This window comes from Grampus griseus (assembly GCF_964374135.1).
Source record: "Grampus griseus genome assembly, chromosome: 10".
In the NCBI taxonomy this organism is placed as follows: domain Eukaryota; kingdom Metazoa; phylum Chordata; class Mammalia; order Artiodactyla; family Delphinidae; genus Grampus; species Grampus griseus.
Genome location: NC_139004.1, coordinates 11,922,493 through 11,943,982, shown reverse-complemented (window position 1 = coordinate 11,943,982; position 21,490 = coordinate 11,922,493).

Genomic DNA, 21,490 nt, shown 5'->3' with positions numbered 1-21,490 from the left:
CTTTTCTCAACTGGTTGTATTTAAATTGTTATCAACTGTTAATAATTTTATGATTACCGCTGCAATTCACTTTCATGACCTGTGGTTATCATTGTGCAAATATTGAGGATGAATGTAAATGGAAAGATTTCTGGACTCCATGTGCTGTAGACGAATTGCCATAGTCAATAAAATTTACCTATTCCACAATGCTGGAGAGAAAGAAGTTAGAATTGGTTAAAAAAAGAAGACATTAAGGCCTTTGGAAAGGGGTGTGTCATTGCATTCCCATGTCATTGATTCTCAGCTGCACATTTTTTCACATTTTCATATTGCCGAAATCGAGATGCCTCTTACAGCCACTGAGGCCAGGTGGCTGCCAGGACGCAGCTATCACTGCCTGCACTTGTATATCAAAAAGTGCTGACTGGTTGTCAGAGACCTGGGGAAAAATCCGAGACATGAGTGTGGGGCAGTCTTTTAAGAACATTCTTGATCACAAAACATGGACACTAATGACTCATTGTAGTAAAATGATTCCAAAGATTTGGATTCATTTCAATTCTATTTTTTAATATTGTACAAACATGATATAGAATAATATCTATGCTAAAGAAATCTTTAAAAACTCTTTCAATAAGTGTAAAATAAAAATTCAAGTGATAAAAAAGCATTTTGTTATAGTTATGGACAGCATTTTGTTATAGACAGTTATTTTGTTATGTTATAGACAGCATTTTTTTCCCTATCTCCATAGAACATAAAATAATGGTGTGTCATATATTCAGTGATGTCTTAGATTTATCAAATATGGTAATTATTTTCTGTAAAAAATCTTAAATATTTGCATTATTTTAGAAAATTATCCATAGCTCCAAATATTAACACTAGTGCACCTTCTTATTTTTAAAAGTGAGCATATTTTAATTCAGTGGAATTTATCTCCTTCAATAGGTGTTTACTGAAAACCCTCAAAAAAAGAACTGTATTAGCTTCAATGTGGAATATTAAAATAAATAAGACAGCCCCTGAACTAAAGGAATTTACAATCTAGTAGATAAGTGATATTACTCTTCTGGTGTGTTTCATTCCTTTATTCATTCAAAAAATACTTACTGAGCAATTTCTTTATATCAGGTCCTGTTCCAGGGGCTGGAAATGTAACAGTTAACAAAACAAAATCCTCCACCCTCCTGGAACATACATTCCAGAAGGAAGACATTCAATAAAAAGGATAAACAAGTAAATGTATGTTATGTTAGATAATGATAGGGACTAAGGAAAAAAAAGGGGACGAGAGGAAGGCTATGAAATATTGAGAGGAGACTGAAGTTTTATATCTAGAAAGCCCTCACTGAGGAGGAAAACCTGATGGAAGTAGGAGCTAACAATGAGAAGATCTGGCTAAAGAAGCGCCTTCCAGGCAGAGGACACAGCAAAGGCCCTGAGGCAGGAATGATGAGGAAGGAGGCAGACAGTCTGAAGCAGTGGAGAAAACAGAGTAGGCGGTGGGGACTTCCCTGGTGGTGCAGTGGTTAAGAATCCGCCTGCCAGTGCAGGGGACACAGGTTCGAGCTCTGGTCCAGGAAGATCCCACATGCTGCAGAGCAACTAAGGCCGTGCGCCACAACTACTGAGCCCGCGTGCCACAACTACTGAAGGCCGCGTGCCTAGAGCCCGTGCTCCGCAACAACAGAAGCCACCGCAATGAGAAGCCCACGCACCGCAGTGAAGACCCAATACAGCCAAAAATAAATAAATAAAATAAAAAATAAAAATAAAAGAGTAGGTGGTGGTGCAACCAGAGAAGCAGGAGAGCCCAGATCTACAGAGCCTGTAGGTCAGGAGCCTGTAGGAGCCTTTTCTTGTGAGTGAGGTGAGGTGTTTGAGCAGAGAAGTGACACGATGTGATTCATCTTTAATAGGAACGTTTTGACTGCTGTGTTGAGAGAAGGCTGAAAGGGGAAGAGCAGAAGCAGGGGAGCCAATTAGGAAGACGTTGAAATAACCAGGTGAGAGGTGAGGGTGTCTTGGATCCGAATAGTGTGAGTGAGCACGATGAGAGGCAGTGGGATTCTGAGTAGATTCTGAAGGTGGCACTCACAGGACGTGTAGAGGGACTGGAGGCGGGGCGTGAGATAAAGAGGAGTCACGGAGGACGCCGTGGTTTTCAGCCGGAGCGAATAGAATGGAACCGTCATGGACAAGATGAGGAAGAATCTAGGAGGTAATGACAGGACCTCAGCTGGGGAGATGTTAAGCTTGAGATGCTCTGAGAGTCCACTCTAGAGAAGCACACCTGCAGGGCACTGGCCCCTCCTGAAGACAGGACACACTGATTGCTTTGTAACCATGGGTCCATGGGATTTCTGGACAGTTTGTGCCAGCCGGTCAACATTGTTCAGTGATTGTGGTGAGGTCGGTGATTTGCATCTGGTCTCAGTGAGACCCCCAGAAGGCTCTGCCATTGGTTACATGGGGGCACGAAGGCCATGTGTGAGGCCTGCGGAATGTGAGAAACCCCAGCCGTTTGGGGCTGCCTGGTTGTAAGGTGTCCCACGCACACATCAGTGGCTCCTGCTCCAAGACAGAAAATGCGTTCAGCACAGCCCTTGGGAGAGAGCCTGTGCCTGGGCTCTCTGGGCCCAGCTGTGAGGCAGCCTTCCGTGCCCCTAGTTCAAGGCTGTTGCTGCATCGTGTCCTTTTCCGGTGACAAACTGTAGATTTGGAAGCGCTGTCATTCTGGGTCCTGTGAGTGTGCGTCAGCTCTCTGCCTGTGGTGATAGAAGTGCCTGGAAATGTACTCCTCCCCGGGGACAACCCTTGACCAGTGGCTGACACACGTGCAGGGCTGGGGGCTGGGGGTCATGGCTAAGAGCCCAGCTCCCTTGTCCCTGGAAAACTCTGAGGCATCACTGAAGCCGCAGAGTTTCCTCACACCCAGGATCGGGTTAAAACTACCCTCTACAAGAATGCCTGAGGTTGTCCCTTTGCCTGGCTTCCTCTCCTCCCACTTTGTGTCTCCCTCTCCAGTCCTGGGAGCACCTCCTCACTAAAGCATCTGCACGCGAATCCTTGTCTCAGTATCTGCTTCTGGGCACCCAACCTAAGACAAACACGTAAACGATAGTTGAAGCCGTGAGTCTGGGCGAATTGTAAAATATCAAGAGACTTGATATTCATAGTTACTCTCTGTATTTAATGTTTTAAGGGATTTTGTTGTTACTGTTTTTTTTTTGGAACCAAAGCAATTCTGAATGTTTCCAAGTTGAAAGTCTGCCCTTGCATTGCTGCATTTATGTAACAAATATTCAAGATTCAGCTGGAATAGGATCTCCTAACGAGGTCATCACCCCTTGATACATAAATACTGGCTTCTGGATGCAAATATAAAAATGAATAGAGGAGTATGAGGGTATGAGTGTGTGTTTAAGTGTGTGTTGATGTCGGGGTACAAGGCAAGGACAAAGGAGTCCTATGCGTGTCCAGGCAAAGTGAGGAACAGCCTCAATGGAACTAGACTAGAGAATACATTCTGGAATGTTCTGCCCAACATTAAGAGTAATATGGTTGGGCTTCCCTGGTGGTGCAGTGGTTGAGAGTCCGCCTGCCGATGCAGGGGATGCGGGTTCATGCCCCGGTCCGGGAAGATCCCACGTGCCGCGGAGCGGCTGAGCCCGTGAGTCATGGCCACTGAGCCTGCGCATCTGGAGCCTGTGCTCTGCAACGGGAGAGGCCACAGCAGTGAGAGGCCGCGTACCACAAGGAAAAAAAAAAAAAAGAGTAATATGGTCATGCTGCAAAAAGGGAAAATGACCATAAATACATATCATTATTAATTCAAAAATATGTATTTTAGGTCATTTATGACATGTCTGGAACTGTGCTGAGGGGGGATTTGTGAACTGGCAGGTGTGAGCCTGCCCTCACTGCACAAAGTTTGAAGCTGGGGAGAAGGAGAGATGGACCTTGAATGATTACCTAAATAATGATCTTCTTAAAATTATTTGTGTTAGAAAGAAACAGTACAAGGCATTATTAGAGTAAATAACTGGGGATTGGACTAACAGGAGAGGCCTCTCTGGAGAGGTGACCCCCAAGCCGAGCCTGAAGGATGAATAGAGCTCAGCAGACATAGAGAGTGTGTGCTCTGGATTTGGGGCCAGGAAAGGAGTTCTCCTCAAACTCAAGTCCTGCACATTGTTAAAGTTGTGCTCCAGCCACAAGAACCATCCCACCAAGATCCTGTGTGCTTTGCCCCCCACCTCCCGGCCCTTTTCTTCTGAGCATGGACTGTCCTTGCTTGAAATTCCCCACTTGGAGGCCATCTGATCCTCTCAAGATTCAGTTAATGCCTCTTCCTCTTTGAAGCTTTTGCTGACTCTGGGAAACGTTAGACACTCCGGCCACCGTATGCCTTGAACATTCCTCGCACATCATAGGTACTTGTGAAATATTCATTGGGTATTTAGTAAATAAATATAACAGCACATTATTCAGTAACTTTTTGTAAATGTTTAACCCATCTCCAGACTCTGAGCTCCCTGGAAGCAGAGGCTGTGTCTTGCTTCTCCATCCAGTGCTTGATTCTGCAACACTTTTTTTTTTTTTTTTTTTTGCGGTAGGCGGGCCTCTCACTGCTGTGGCCTCTCCCGTTGCGGAGCACAGGCTCCGGACGCGCAGGCTCAGCGGCCATGGCTCACGGGCCCAGCCGCTCCGCGGCATGTGGGATCTTCCCGGACCGAGGCACGAACCCGTGTCCCCTGCATCGGCAGGCGGACTCTCAACCACTGCACCACCAGGGAAGCCCTGCAGCACTTTTTTAATGTTTGTTAAATGAATGTATGAGGTTAAGGAATTGGGGCTGTGATAACAGAAACATAGGAGGTGAAGTTTCAACGTAAAGTGAGGTCAAATTATGGAAGGCCTTAAATGTTTGAAGGAGGCTGGACCTTGGGTAGGATGTGTGGGGCCACTGAGAGTGAGCAAGAGACTGGCTGTTTAGACCTGTGCTCTACGAAGATGGCTGTCAGCAGAGTGTACGACAGACGAAAGTGGGGAGAGATTGGAGGCGCGCAGGCCAGGTGGGAAGGTCCCTAGATTAGTGCTAGTAGAAAGGGACAGGAGGGAGGAGACACTGGGAAGGGAGAAATGGCTACGTCAGGACCCGAGAACTAATTTCATGTGGGAGATACACACTGGGGCCTTTGCCACAAGAGGCTGTAGTTTGCGTGAACTCTCTGTAATGTTTCCTAAGCATTCTTCAGAGGCACATGAGTTTTCTAGTTAGGTAATTAAGAAACAGTATGTTCTCCAGAGAACAGCTGAATGCCCTAGATAATTTCTCCAATTTTGATTTAGCAAACGGGTGAGCTACTAGGCCATCAGTTTTTTGGGGGTTGGTTTTTTGGTTTTTGGTTTTTTGGTTGAATGCCCACAAAATAACCATGTAGTAACACCCCAGCAGCATCAGTAGCCCAAGTGACTGCTGGGAGCTTCACCATCTCGTCTCCTAGATTCTGGCTTCCCTTTGATAACTAGAGTTAATGTTTCATTTTTGTTGAATGAATAAAATAAATAACTAAAATAAATATATATAAATATATAAATAAAATAAAATAAAAATAAAATAAATTTTTATTGAATGAATAAAATAAATAAATAAAATAAAATAACTCCCCCTGCAGCTTTAATTACCAATACGGTTGAAAATGCTGTGGGTTTATTTGTTCATTAAAGGTAAACCAAAGGAAAAGAAAAGGGAGCTTTACAAAAAACTTAAACTGCATTACAAATTTTGTACCAGAAGTCAGGAAATAGAAAATTTAAGGTTCTCAAGGCATGTGAATATTAATTTATCTGCTCTGCATATGTTTTAAAAGATGTATCAAATCTAATCCTGAGTCCAAACTAATCATCCATAATGTGGGTGGGTTAACAGCATAAGTTATCTTTTGATTTTTTCAACTTCCTGAACAAATTTATGAGTGACTGTTCTGTATACCCCTAAGCATTTATGAGGACCCATTATATGTCAAGCACTGTAGTTTATATCTTTATGTATCTAAAACTTTAATTTTGCAAAACTCGTGCAAGACGTTGTACTATTATCTCCATTTTGCAGTTGATGAAACAGGCTCAGAGCGGCTCAGTGACTTGCCTGAGACCACACAGCTCATAGGCAATGGACGCTGTTGGGAATTCAAATCTGCTTGCCTCCAGGCCTTCCCACCCTGCTGCCGCTAAGACTGAACCACACAGCAGGTCGGCTCTAACATAGCAACACGACTCTATGAAAATGTTGAAAATTGTCCTAAATGGGCAAGAAGAATTAAAGCCGTCTTTCATGTTGTGCTGTGGTAAAAGCAGAGAATAAGCCTCAGAACGCTTAGTAGTTTCAATGAGCGAAAGAAACTGATTCCCAACGGCAAACAGTACAACCACCACATAGTGTACACTCGCTTTGAAAGCTTTTCCTCTTTCTAATATAACTGTTTTCTTAGAAGCCCGTGGCCCTGTGTCAAATGTCACTGGACAATATACTGTTGCAGGAAAATGGGGCGCGAGAGGATAGTCATGTCCCCGGTCTCGGGTGAGTCCCCGGGCTGGGGCCGCCAAGTGAGGGTCCTTGGCTTCGCGCAGGAAGGACTTCAAGAGTGAGCCATAGTAAAGTGAAAGCAAGTTTATTTAGGGAAACACATTCCACAGACAGAATGTGGTCCATCTCAGAAGGTGAGAGCAGCCCCGAGATATGGGGCGGTTAGTTTCCAAGGGCTGGGTAATTTCATAGGCTCAGGAGTGGGTGGATTATTCTAACTATTTGGGGGAAGGGGCGGGGATTTCCAGGAATTGGGCCACCGCCCACTTTTTGGCCTTTTATGGTCAGCTTCAGAACTGTCCCGGCACCTGTGGGTGTGTCATTTAACTAATGCGTTATAACCAGTGTATAATGAGGCTCAAGGTCTACCTAAGTCAAATCTTACACTACCTTGGGCCAAGTTGGTTCTAACCAGTTTATATCGTATCCTCAACGGCTCTGTCATTCTTTTAAAGGTTGTGTCCTGCCCCCTTCCCTCCTGTCCCAGTACTACTGTAACAATGTTTCAGGCTTCAGTGGACTGTTTCATAAGAACTTTCACACTTTACAAATAAACCTTTTTCTCTGTGTACATAATGATAATTTTTTTTATTGTGAAGAACAATTCTCCAAAGCATGTAAAGGTAATTGATTTTAATATTTACAGCAACCCTACAAGTGGTTTGGAGCTGAATGTTGCCATTTGTATTTTCTTTCCGGTGATGACTGGCATCTAGAAAAGTCAAGGAGTCCCAGCTGGACCCTGAAATTAAATGCGGGCCTGTGGCTCCAAGCGTAGTGCACTTTTGTGCACTTGAAGATGATCATTTGCTAGTAAATCTAAGAAAATAATAAGCATAGATATGTTCCTTAAGACTGCAGGATGGAATTGCTACCCTATCTTCTTTTCAACCTCTGAAGTTATGAGGAAGGGAACTCATGGCTTCTTGTCCTCCTGCTATGTACGTCGCAGGGCCAGACACAGACTGTCATCCATTGTGTCATTTGAACCCTCACAACAGCACCTGCTGTTGGTGTTATTACCTCCATTTTACAGGCAGGGAAACAGAATCTCAGAGACATTAAGGAAATTTCCCAACCTCACTCACCTAGCAAATGATAGATCCAGGGTTTAAACCCAGGTCAAGCCAAGCCCATGCTTATCCCACCCCATCTGTCCCACCTCTCTTACTTTTTTTTTAATACTGACATCTGTCAGGAAATTTTAGAATCAGGCATGAGAAAATACGAATAGTTAAAATTCACAGATAACTGCCAATTCTTATTTTAGCATTCCTGCCAGATCTTTAATTAGAAAGTCAAGACTGTTACGTTATCAGATTGGCTGGTTTGAAATTCCCTGCTTTCCCCAAGCCTCTGCTCTGCTGGAGGTGAAAACTGCCAAAAGGTGAATGTCACGACACACCAGGCAATATGTTTATGTATGATCAGGGTATGCTTTTATATATGTGCTCCTGTTTAAAGAGTACGTTCCAGATTTCATAATTTTACATTTTAAACAGGAAATTCATAATATCACTTGGAAGCAACATCGTCTTTTTTCTTTTTTTTTTGGTCATGGAATTTCAGGGTGAATGTTTTGAATCATCTAACAGACTAACTTCTCTCATTTCTCTCCCCGAAGCATACCTGCATTATGACACAAATGTGCCAGGAGAATGCTAAATGGTTTTGTTCCCTTTTTAAAAGGAATATAGATAAAAAGCTGATCAGGAAAGGTTAGCAAGCAACTGCTGGCATCAAAAAGAGAGAGAAAGAATCAGAACCCAATCTTCTTTTCTTGTCAAGTATTTTGTACCTAGCTTTATAATACACAGAAGCATCCTTTATTATTAAAAGGTATCGTTCCAAGATAGCCTTTGAATGTTATCTTCTTTGTAGGTTCTGTCAAACTAGTTGCTTTAAAGCTCGATAGATCACAACAGAATTGAAATGATAAAGGACACATAAAGGACACAAGTTTTAAGAAATTACATTATCTGACACTCATGTGTGCCATTTTTTAAAACGTGCTTTTAGAAACTGTTAAGAAACTCAGGTTGTGGTACATTAACAAAATATAGTGAAGTATAGACTGCCTCTGATTTTTAAAATAGCTAACCTTACATGTACAAATATTTACTGCCTTGTCTTCCCCACTTTCATAGCCCTCTCAGGATCCCCAGTGACACTGCCATGACGTGCAATAAAGTGCTTCAGGAGCAGAAGAAAGGACAGTGTTATGAAGAGAAGTTACAGTGCTAGGGAGCTGACCCAGAATGGTGAGGTGGAAATTCATGGCCTTTGGAGTCAGCGGGGCTGGATTTAAAAATCAGCCTTACTGCTTACTACCATATCACCTTAAACAAGTCACATAACCTCTCTGAGCCTTAGTTTCTAAATCTATAAAACAAGGACAATAATACACGCCTCGTGAGAGTCTTGAAAGAATTAAATAGATGATACATGTAGCCATAATTGAAGCCATAACCCATGTGGTTCAGTTCCAGAGGAAACAGGATTTACAGGCTAAATATCATGGAAAAGCAATTCCAATTTTATTCAAGTTTCTTAGCATTGAAGCAAATCCAATCATAACCGATTGCAGTATTTCTCATAGCTGCTTGATTCTTCTGCCTAATTCACTTGTGTCCTCAGTGTCTGGAGTTCCTCATTTACCACCAAAGAACATTCTCTACCCCTCCTTGCTTTTTCTATCACTCCCACTTCACCTCCCACCTATCCAATTCATCTCTTTCCAGACTTTATTAAAAAGATGACTTAACTTCTTCTGAAAAGCCCTTTCTTTTTAACTCCAGTCTCTCCAACTCTGTGTTTCTCTGGCCATTCTGCATCACAAGTATAGAGAAACCATTCTGAAGAAGAAAGACCAGTGGTTTGTTTTGGGAGATAAGTTTGGTTGATAAGGCGGTTTAAATGAAGCTGGAAATTACGGGCTTTTTCCTTGTCGATATGGGAGAGTGATGTGGAAGAAATTGGCCAACATTCCATGTTGATAATTTTCACCCCATGATTTATGTGAAGCAAGCAGCACAGGGTCTGGTACTAGGTATGATCTCAATATTTGTCTCTTCCGTTCAGCATCTGTTCCAGATGTCTACTGCTGCATAACATCATACTATGCCAAAACTAAGTAGCTTAAAACTACAGTTACTCTTCTCCCTCATGGCTCTGTGGCTGACTGAGCTCACCTGGCCAGTTAGCACTTGGGGCCTCTCACGTGATTACAGTCAGATGTCACCTAGGCCTGGAGTTGTCTGAAAACTCAAGTAGACACTCCAATATCTCGGCTGGGAAGAGTGGAAGAGCCAAAGGCTGGCCACGTGTCTATCTGTCTGTCCGTATGGTCCCTCTATGTGACTGACTTGGGCTTCCTCCCAGCATGGCCATCGCAAGGGGGTCAGACTACTTACATTGTGTCTGGCTCCCTCAGAGTGAGCATTTCAAGCGTCCCAGGTAGAAGCTACAAGGCTGCTTATGAAGTAGCCTCAGAATTTACACAGGCACCAAGTTTGCAAGTTAAAAGAAGCAAGTCTTAAAGGCAGCTCAGATTCCAGTGGAGGAAACTACACAAGGGCATGAAAACTGGGATGCACAGTTGATTGGGGGGCTGTCTTTGGAGACTGTCTATCACATAGCCCACTCAACTTACCCGAAAACATTTTTTTCCTCATTTTGGAAATGTAGAAATATTTTGTTACACTTTATAGTTACTTTTGCTAAAGAATAGAGAATTGGGGTCACGCTGGCAGCCTCCTACATTAAGCCGACAAAGTTCAGTATTAAAACTCCCAATCCCTTCGTTCTTGGAGAGACAGTGTAGCCCTAAAATCAGACTGCCTGAATTTGACTCTACAAGACACTCTGGTAAGGAAACACCTTAAGCTCACCCAGGAAGTCTAGACAGTTGACAGTGGCTTCAAAAAGTATAGGTAGTGTAATTTGTAATGTGAATATAGTGAGTAAATGGCAGGTTACTGGCAAGCATGTTTATGGATGAATGAAACTTGCACTTCTTTGGATTTGTGGCATCTCCAAATCCTTTTGTCTTTGGCTTCATTGGGAAATGAATGCAAAGCAGCACCCAACTTGCCCTAAACTTTTAAAATTCATTTTATTATACTGGCAGGAATTCAACCAATAACATATTCTTTTGGGTGAACAAGTATAACCAAAGCTTTACAGACAAACGCAATAGAATCTGCTAAGTAATTCTGGGAAGCATGGCTGGCTAGGAGTGAACAGAATGTGGGGGGACTGGTTTCCAAGGTGGGTGAGAAGCAAAAGAAGACGCTCCTCACCTTTCACAGGGAGGAGGCAGACCAGGCTTCCCTGGCCTTCCAGCAAACCTCCAGAAATCAAACAACAGAAGCACCAAACGGGTCCAAAGACTTACGAGGTTTGGCCATGGGGTGGGGTATTAGGATAAGATTTGGGGTAGGAGTGAGGTACCTCAGTGGAATAAGAAGTATGTCATTCTTTTGAGACCTTGTCCCAAGTTCATGGTGCAGATAGAGCATGAGAGGCCGAGGAGAGCTGTGTCAGTCAGGGTTGTTTGTGTCGAGCAACTGAAACCAGCTCTGGCCAACTTGAACAAAAGGGATTCTTTCAGCAGGATATAGGGCAGATTAAGAACAGACAGCCCCAGGCACCTCCAGAAGGCCTCAGTAGCAGGGATTACTAAATGGTCTTGTCTGGACATCTTCCCTAGAAAGGATGAATCCGTCCAACCATTTTTAGTCTTTTCATCACTAAGTTCAAGGAGAGTGACAGCAATTATCCTCGCAGGGGTAGTTTGCCCAGCCATTGGCCAGAAAAAGGATGACCACCATTTAAATATATCCCATTTGGATATATCCAATGGGAGAGAGGTGGTCCTTCCATATGAGTGGTTTTGCCCCAAGACAACATGTATCTACTATAAAAGTCAGTATTGACACACAAGAACAATAATACCAGTAGCAAAATGAGGGGTCTTGCCTTAGAATAGGCAGGTGGATGGAGGGCAGGGTGTGGAGGTGGGCAGTAGTGTGCTGCTAGAAGTGGCTTGTTCTGCCCCAAGAGGCTAAAAGGCAGTTGAGAAAGAGGGATAATTACAGTCTGAGACAACATTTGAGAATAATAAATCTATTATTATCTTGTACCCTGTTTGATCCTCCAGACTCCTGCAGCCAGGTGAGATCCCAAACACAGAGCATCCTTTTCCAAAGGCCTAAACGCTCACAGAAAGGAAGGAGCGCTAGAAAATCAAATGTTAGTTTGAACGAATTAATTGCTTTCTTGTTCATCTCAGGGAGGGTTTGAGTAAAGTGGTGGAGGAGGAGGTTGGGGATCTGGGTGCACTAGATGAGTCAGGCTGACCCAGGTCAAGTGCAAGGGCTCAGGGCAAGTGGGAGTTCAGATGCCAGGAGAAGGGGAGCTCCGAGGTGGAGGAGGGCCGTGAGGACTGGCCTTGGACCCAGGAAAGGGGAAGAGCGCTCTTTCCCCTCCTGAACACAGAGGCCGTGGTTCCCCACTCCAGACGCAGAACTCAGGCTCCGATTGTCATTCGGCCGCCTTAGGGGTTAAACCAGCTGCCGTAGAACAGGCCTATCGACCAAACCACCATCTGTAACTTTGTGGTTAGGGGGAAGAACCATCTTGGGTTTCTAAACACTGATGTAAACCTTAGGAGCGTTGCTTTTTCAGCTGCGGCGTTGTCTGTAACGCATCGTTTATACTCTGTGCTTTTGTTGGTGGGATTTATTCTGAGCGATCTGGCCTGGGGAGTTCCGTCATCAAGTGAACATTCATCTCTAGCGAATGTAATTTGGTTAAGCCCTTAATAATGCACAGTGGCTTTTATCATGTCTGCCTGGAGTCTATTTAGTCTGGCTGATTAACTAACTGGCTCAAATACCCTGCCTCTGTGGAGTACAGATAAACAAGGGCTTAATAAACTCAAGGGTACCTTACAGTCTCCTGCGGGGCCATGAGAGATGTGGGGAGCTCCTCTGAGGGGTTCCCATCAGAGGGCTTTCTGCCGGGTAACCAGAGGCTAAGTGGGAAAGAGAGGAGTCGGATTGCCCAGGTCAGGGCACTGCCGGGGGCAGGGGGTGGGAGGGGGACCTCAGGGCCTCTGGGGAGGATTATATCCGTGCCCTGGTAAATAGAACATCCTTCCCCTTTCCTGTAGTTCATCTGCCAGCTCCCTGCCTGACCAAGGAGAACCTAAAAGCGGAAGGGGGAGGAAGAAGAAAAGTGAAAGCACAGACCAGCCCTTATCTGTCTGTCCATCTTCCTCTCTGTGGAGGGTCCAATGAGCCTAGGCCAGGCCTGCACCTTGGGAGGGAAGGAGCCAAGGATGGAGCTTTTAAGCTGGACTGGATTTGTGTGTGTGTGTGTGTGTGTGTGTGTGTGTGTGTGTGTGTGTGTGATGAAAGTTCCAAGAAAGCCACACCTATGACAACTTTATAATGTAAAAAATTGAAACTGTATGTCCCCTTCAGTTAATTTATCTTATTGCTCTATCAACTTTTAAAAACTATAAAAGGTGAGAACACAGCCTGATATATTTTGACCTTAAATCATCCACATGACTAATCATGAGGTCCACTAAGAACAGTCAGAACATTGACGTGGCTCTTGGAAATTCAGCCAAAAATGACTCCAGTTTTGCGGAGTGAGAATTTTAAAAGTTCCAGATTATGACGTTCATCTTTCTGTACCTCAAGTTTTTGTATTGGCAAACACTGTAGATTTTTAAAGTAAACACGAAGAGCTGTTTTTGGCAGCTGGCATGTGTGCACCCAAGGTGCAGCAGCAGTAGTATCAGTTCATCTCTACACGTCATCCTAGCTCAGAACTCCAAAGCACTACTGCGGTGAAGAAGCATTGTAGCTTCCCGAATGCCAGCCTCCGGGCTGAGAGAACAAGGTGCCGTGGGGTCACCGTCTGGCATAACAGTGACTTAGATCAGGAGAAGAGTAGATGATTTAGGTTGTTTGTTGTTGACTGTTGACAAATTGGCAACTAATAGTCGAGTTCTCCAGAGTCATCTATGTGTCAAATGAACACTTAGACTAAAGTCATGACCAAGAGCTGTGCCTTTAATGTACCATCTAGAAATGAATTACTTAATTTTACTGCTGGGCAAAATAGAGGACATAGAATTAAAATATCAGTGGGTAGTAAGTTTAAAAACAAAATCCAGACTCCCCCTTGACATTTGATCTTTTGCAATAACTTAAAACTTATGATCAAACCTTTTAGGTGACAGTCTTAAAAATACAAGGAATTGGGGACTTCCCTGGTGACACAGTGGTTAAGACTCCACACTCCCAATGCAGGGGGGCCTGGGTTTGATCCCTGGTCAGGGAACTAGATCCCACATGCATGCCACAAGTAAGGAGCCGGCGAGCTGTAACTAACGAGCCTGCCGGCCACAACTAAGACCTGGCACAACCAAATAAACGAATTAATTAATTAAATAAATATCAAAAAATGCAAGGAATTGGATAGCATTACTATTACTATTGTATAGCATTACTATTACTATTGGATAGCATTCTATTCCTATCAAAATTACTATGGTATATGTGAAAAATGTTTGAAGATGACCTATTCTATGTGTGTGTGTACATGTAATTTTTCCATTGAGACAACTTTTTACCTTCCTTAAGTCCATGGAAATATAGAAGTCAAGTATATGTTCTAGATCTTTTTTTTCTATGGCAGGGATCCCCAGTCTTTTCCTGGTGTTACGGACTGAATTGTGTTTCCCCCAAATACATTAAATCTACATTATAAGGCCTACTGAATGCCAGTGCAGGGAATTCTACTGCAACCCCCTCGTTTCTCAGTTTCTTTAAATGGTGTGTGTGTGTGTGTAGTTTAAGAATCCTGGAAATTTCAGTTTTGTGAAAAATGAACAAAAGACTGACATGTTATTTTGATTGCTGGAACGTAAGGTTTCATTTCAACAGGATATGTTTAGCATAAACCATTGTAGTTTCACATTTTTACTAAAAGTTGATAAGGTACATTGTACTGAGTTTATTGACAGGAAGCCTATCATTAATATTTGTTTTCTTTTTCAAAAAAATTTGTATAAGGTCAAAATTCCAAGGGAAAATTGGCCAGTTTTCCAAAACATTTGAGAGGGTGAGTAGTGCCCCACTGAGGCTGCTCTCTAGTGTTCACTAATGTGTGTAAATTCTGATTGGGAAGAGTGGTGATGTGTGTGGATCCTGCCCCCCACAGGGTGGATGCAAAGGCCAAGCCAGGGTAGGACAAGGGGACTTTATTGGCCTTTAACATCAGTGGGTTTCTGATGACACCACAGCTGACACTGATCCTCGCCTCTGCTCTCATTTCAGCCCCGAGCTATTTTTAGGGCAAAGAACTTGAGACTTTACATCAGAGGTTAAATTTAGTGATGGTGAAATAGGGGATTAATGGAAACTCTCTCCCCACTCAAAACACATCATCAGGTTTGGGTAAAATGTAAGTAGAACGTAAAGAAATAACAGTGAAGAGAAAAAAAGAGGTCCAGTTTGAAGGCTGGATCTGATCCTTGGCTGAATCCCATCTGGCCTGTAGGACAAGCTCCCAGATCTGATTTGATTTAGGGCTGCAATTGTGAAGATGCAATAAGGTATTGCAAACACTTAGTGACAATGCTCTGTATTAAAACATGAAGACAGGATGGTTTATGGTCCCCCAAGGGTAGACAAGGCACTTCAAAAAGAGAAAATAGTCAGTGTGACCCACGTTTCCCAGACTGTACCCCACAGGAGCACAAACAAGGGGTGGGGACAGTAACGCATTTCTGACTTGCTACCCCTCCAAGACGCCAGGATATTCTGCTTCACCAGCTTGGGGTAAAATTATTATTCAAGTCAGCCTCCAACTCATATATCACTTGAATGGTTCTTCTTCTCTCCGTAGAGACCCTCCCCTCATAATAAATCCCAAAACTCAGAGATCGTCTTAGTTCAAGGAGCCAGATTTACTTTATCTTGGCTGGAGTCAAAATTCAGCTTCACCCCCATGAGGCTAGAGGATAACCGCTACTTACTAGGTATTGGTGGTTCCTTGCTAAAGGCATCTGGGCTCCCAGCGAGATCATCTTTGTGACTCGGGTCTCTGTTTACACACAGATGCACACACACACACACACAAAACCTCCACTGTGCCCAAAGTAACCCTTTTGGATAGAATTCAGGCTGTGCCGTGGGCCCAGGTGACCAGCACAAACCTCTCTTCCCCAACCTCCCCCATTCCCTTTCCACCAAGATGATTTCCCCTGGGCTGTCTTTAGTCTGAAGTCTCTCTGTCATCTGACCTCAGTGAGATACCCTGTCCCACCTGAGATGTTTTATAATGTTGGATGACTTTGAAAGGGAAGGAGTTAGGGGCTCTATTATATCTGCTCTTTCAGAGGCACCATGGATTTTATGCAAATTTGTGAACCTCTTCACCACAACCTTTAAGATCTATCTACCAAAACGTATTGCACCCTTCCTCTGGAACAAGTGATGCCTGTTTGCATTGGTCTACATAAAAGGCCATGCAAATGATTCTTCTAGAAGACCTGCTCCAAGATGACATGCTGTCTCCACCATCTGAACCCGGGGAAAATGATACAGACCCTTGTGAAGCGTGCCCAGCTCCTCCTGAAAGTCCTTTCTCAGAGAGTGTGAAACAGGTAAAAGTTAGATGGGGCTTTGGAGAGGCTGTTTATACCGGTGAACACTGGTGGGCTCTGTGTGCCCTGCTCAGATTCCCGTGCCATGGAGGGGACTCAGAATGCTGGCTGTCCTCCTGCAGTCAGACGGGCAGTGCCTTAGTTCTGTGAGTTTGAGGAAGTGAAGCTGGTAATGATCTGGGGTGACCCACTGTGTGTGACTAACGGCAGAAGCAGGGTGTGTCGGTTTGGCCAATAGGGAGGACAGATTCCCCAGCCTGGGCCTTCCTCCTCTCCTCCTTTACCCCCAGAGTTGGGGCTCAACACCCACCCCCCCAGGTCTCTGATTCACATTTACCCTGGGAAGCCTTTTGTTCCCATTTAGGGGAGTCTCCTTCTCTCTGACCCTGAGTCTCTACAGTGGGATCCCAGGCAGGGGCTGTGTAACCCTCTCCCACTCCCTTCCAGAGGGCAGAGGGCAAGGGTGCCTGGCATGGGCAGGGTCCACCCCTCCCCTGCTCTGGTCCTAACACCAGTGGGCTTTCTGTCTTCTCTATTCTCTCCCTCTAGGGTCTTGCCAGTCTGTGAGGGAGGAAGTGTCACAGATCGGGCCAGCTGGGCTCAGCCCCCTGATGGGGGGCTGTAACCGCCACGTAACCAGGCGCCATTTGCCAGGAGCTGCCCGGGAAGGCTGGGCCAGATGCCAACCTTCACCAACGAATCACATGCACCTTCCAGGAGTTCGTGCTGACGTACCTGGATTTAAATTTCTCAGGGGCGCTCAACACCAGGCCCCCTTTCATGACTCTTTCTTCCAAAGCAAAGTCAAGGTGAGTCACCCTTCGTCTGGGCTGTCATCACCACAGGTAAAACGCTAATCGCCTCACCTAGATTAGAAACTCTTCACGGGTTTGTAGGTGCCTTATTGTCCTTCATTTCCTCATCTGCAAAATGGGCAAAATAATATGTGTAAAGTGCTTAGAATCCTGCCTAAGTGAGCTCTCAGTAGGTAATAGCCATCATTGTCATTACAGTAAGATAAAGTCAGTACGTTAGTATGTGATTGGCATCTGGTAGAGCGCCGGGCATAGGCAGGGCCTCAGCAGTCGCTCTCGTTGAGTAGACAATGTTGCAGAAAACCACGAGGACTCAGCCTTGCAGGACTGAGGGGGGCACGTTAGGAAGCAGTGGGGAATCGGTAGATGGATGGCACTCCTGGATCCCCCAGACCGATCTTACTGTCAGCCTAAGAGCCCAGTGTTTCCTCTTCACTGTAGCCTCCAGGAGAGGAAGAATGGGGCTCCTGTTTGGGGTACTTTTCCTCCTGTGACATTTCCACTATTTTAAAAAGTTGAGGTTTCACAAAAAGTCTTCCATCGATGAGCTCATTCTCTCTCGATGCCGTGTTCCCTGGCTGGGTACCACCAGGTAATGAGTGGTGGCTAATTAGGATGGCGTTAAGCACAGCAGTTAGACTCACTTCAGGAACAGAATTCCAATAATGGAGGAAATAAACCATTCATCGTATGCCACGAGCTTTTCTTTGGTATATACAATGGTTTATTAAGACAACAAATACATCTGTTCACTTGCATTTCTGTGTATAAACAGAGACAATACACTAGTTAAAGCAGAGGAAGCCAGTGTTTTTGTACATGAGAACTACTTTCTTTCTCCCCCTCCCCTTGTCGAGATTCTCGGCACATCATAAAGGCAATGTTTGGAAACTTACCACTTATTATATATAAACCTCGAATTGAAGCAACGTAAGCAAAAACATTACCAGGTACACTGGGTACTTTTTCTCTAATTTAGCTATTAGAGGCTTATTTCCCCCTTGCATGGGTCTAAGAAATAGCCCCTCATAATCCCCTTCTAGGGGAATAAAAGTCCAAAAGCAGTTCTTTTTTTTTATTTTTTTGCGGTACGCGGGCCTCTCACTGCTGTGGCCTCTCCCATTGCGGAGCACAGGCTCCGGACGCGCAGGCTCAGCGGCCATGACCCACGGGCCCAGCCACTCCGTGGCATGTGGGACCCTCCTGGACTGGGGCCCAAACCCGTGTCCCCCACACCGGCAGGTGGACTCTCAACCACTGCGCCACCAGGGAAGCCCTCCCAAAAGCAGTTCTAGCGCATGTTTTGTGTTGCTTGACCCTGCAACCTGGGTCACAGTAGATTGGGCTGGGGACTGGTACTTGGCCTACAAGCAGACGTGTATAGCACGAGGTGGTCTCGTGCAAGAGCTTTGCTTATGTGAGGCATTTTCTGTTAAATGAAGGACCGGAGAAAGCATTTAGAGCCTTCTTCTGGTCACTCAGGGAGGGGCAGAGTTGGCAGCAATGGCAGTAGCCAAAAGGCATGGAGAGAGGGCGTTAAGCTGAAGTCAGTAGGCGGCAGGCAGCATATGGTGGAGCAGAGCTTAGAAAGAGTGACAAATGAAAGCAGAGGGAGTCAGAGACAGAGAGATAAATGGGACTGGAAGAGTCACCAGGAGAGGGGACAAGGGACATTTTTTTCCCCTGAAATGACAGCTACTGAGAGCTGCTCAGGACACTTGAACGTTTGTTGTTTCCTGAAAGGCAACAAGAAGCTTCCAGTTCCACCAGCCCAGGTCTCAAGACGCAGCCAGCTCCTGGGGTTCCCTCTGTTCGCTGTGTAGCATCCTTACAGAAAGACCGCATGCCTTGGGGGTGGCCTGAGCACGCCAGACAGAGCCTGACCTCCCCAGTGCAGTGCCCAGATTCGCTCGCTCTCTCCTCCCCTTCACACCACTGCCTCCAGCGTCAGCCAGCGCCGTTTGGGCAGAGGCTGTAGGGGCTCAGGCCCACGTACCAAATGTTACAAACTAAGTGATGGGGCTGGTGCCTGTTTGAAGGAGCTGGGAGAGTGGGGACCAGCTTCAGCCTGGAATCCTGAAGTCAGGGAGAGGTCTGGTGGACTCTGAGGTCACAGTCGCTGTTCTAGCCAGTTTCTGCTTCCTTTCCCTGCAGGCAGCTCAGGTTGCAAAGCTCAGCTCAGTTGTTCCCGCCCCAACTGTACATTAGAATCAGCTGGGAAACTTTTGAAACAGTGTGGCTGAGGAGGTGTGGCCTCAGACCAGTTAAACCTGACATTTAATCTCCAGAGATTGGGCCCAGGTATTGGTATTTTTTAAATGCTCTCCAAGTGATTCTAAAGTGCAGCCAGGGTTGAGAACCATCCACTTAACTGCATTTAAAGGAGTCTCTCTAGTTTCCTCCTAGAATCAGTTTCTCAGTATCAGTTTCCACTGACATGGGCAACTCCTGCGGACGGTGAGGAACTCTCAGGGCACTGGGACCTTATATTTGCCCTTCTCCTCAATCCTTTTCAATTATTAGGACTCCCCCCACCTATATTAAGCTGATACTTAACTGTAGGTAATAATTGTCTCAATCATCTTTTTGTAATTCTTATTAAAAAGTTTCCATTTGAGTTAAATTCTCCCACTTGAAGAGATTTCTATTCTATAAAGGTTCAGAAGGTGTAATTTCTGAGATACACTTTCTCCAGGGAAAACCATTTATTTGTGGTCGCCTCTATTCATGTAGGGTCCCTACATTTTAATGAATGGAGTCACTTGGTTATCTGTGAATATTTCATAGATCATATAGATCCGTACATAGATTAACAAAAAATAAAAGAGGTTTCCTCCTCTAATGCACTGTGTAGTACCTTTCTTTTCTCCATCTGAGCAAAAAGACGAGGTTAGGTGCCTGATTACATTTTATTATAGTGTGATAAAATTTCAAAACAAATAGATGCAGCTGAGCTGCCTCTCACTGTTCTTTCAATGTGGTTCATGTTGAAAATATTCTTTCCCAACTTTGCTGGGAGTGTCACTCCACACACTGCTTGCCTTCTTGGTCTGTTAGCTTGTCTTCAGACTTTGATTCCCACCGCACCTCAGCCTGCTCCCCCAATACCCTCTTCTTCTGTGCTCTTCTTCAGCTGGGCTCTCATCTTTGCTCTGCGTGGTGGAATTCCCCTCGTCCACCTCTCAGGTTCCCCGTCTGTTTTCCTTTTCAAAACGCCATGATGTTACCTTCCAGCTTTATTTAGCTTACTTTATTCTTAGAAGGACTCATGGTTTCACAAGAAACATTTACAGCGTTTAATTGGTTTCTTTCTTCTGGCATCTTTAAATTCTTAAAGATATCAAAAATCTTGGTTTTTTTAAATTATAAATAAGTGAATAACAACACGTAGATGCCTTTACAAATCTGTTAGAGTCCTGTAACTCAAATGGCAGTAGTGCTTTTCCAATTACTCTAAAAGATCTGTGCCAAAAAAGTGGTGTGAAATCTGGGTCCTATGGCTTCTTCTTTTATAGCGTCTTTTCTTTGGTTCCAATTCCACCAAATCCTCATTCATCACCTTATCTACTGTAAAAATCCGCTGAGACGAGGAAACCCCTTCCCTTAGCAAATGTCCTAGAGCCGTGCTTCTCACATGTTAAATGAATATGAATCACCTGGGGATCTTGTTCAAATTCAGATTCTGATTCAGTAGGTCTGGGTGGGGCCTGAGATTCCGCATTTGCAACAAGCTCCCAGGTGATGCTGCTGCGGCTGCTCCAGGGCAGCACCACCAGAGGGAGCTTCTTAAGCAGCTTTGGTGCTTTTGCCCCAAATGTTTTATCATCACAGCCTTCTCCCTGCTTAGCTAATATGTTCTCAAATCAACTCTCAACCAATTGCTGAATTAAGATTAGGTCAGTAGCCTCCACTATTGATGTTGGTTCAAAACTTTCTTTTTCATTTTGCCAGTCAGTCTTCCTAGTTTCTGGCCGATTACTGTTACTTAAATTGACACAACGTGTCACATGTTTCAACTCTTGGTCCTTAATCATGCCTACAAAACAACTCAGGTGCAACAGTAGTCATTTTCTCTCTCTTTACTTTCATTTTTATAATTTACTTTTGTTTCCTTATAATTATCTCTTCTTATTAGCACTTTTAAAACTGTTACTGTTTTGGGGTTTATCAGACATGGGGTTAAGAATGTTCATAAAACACCTCAAAACGAAGGACAGACATGCCATAGACTAATAAACAATGCAATGGTCAAGATAAAAATGATTGGGCGCAAGTAAATCTATTTTCTAGGGACAGGCATACACTTTTTGATCTGATTTGGTACTTTACTGGAATGTATGAAACTTAGTAAATTGAAAACATATGAGCAGAGGAGTTTATTTCAATTGAATACAATGAAAAAGATTTATT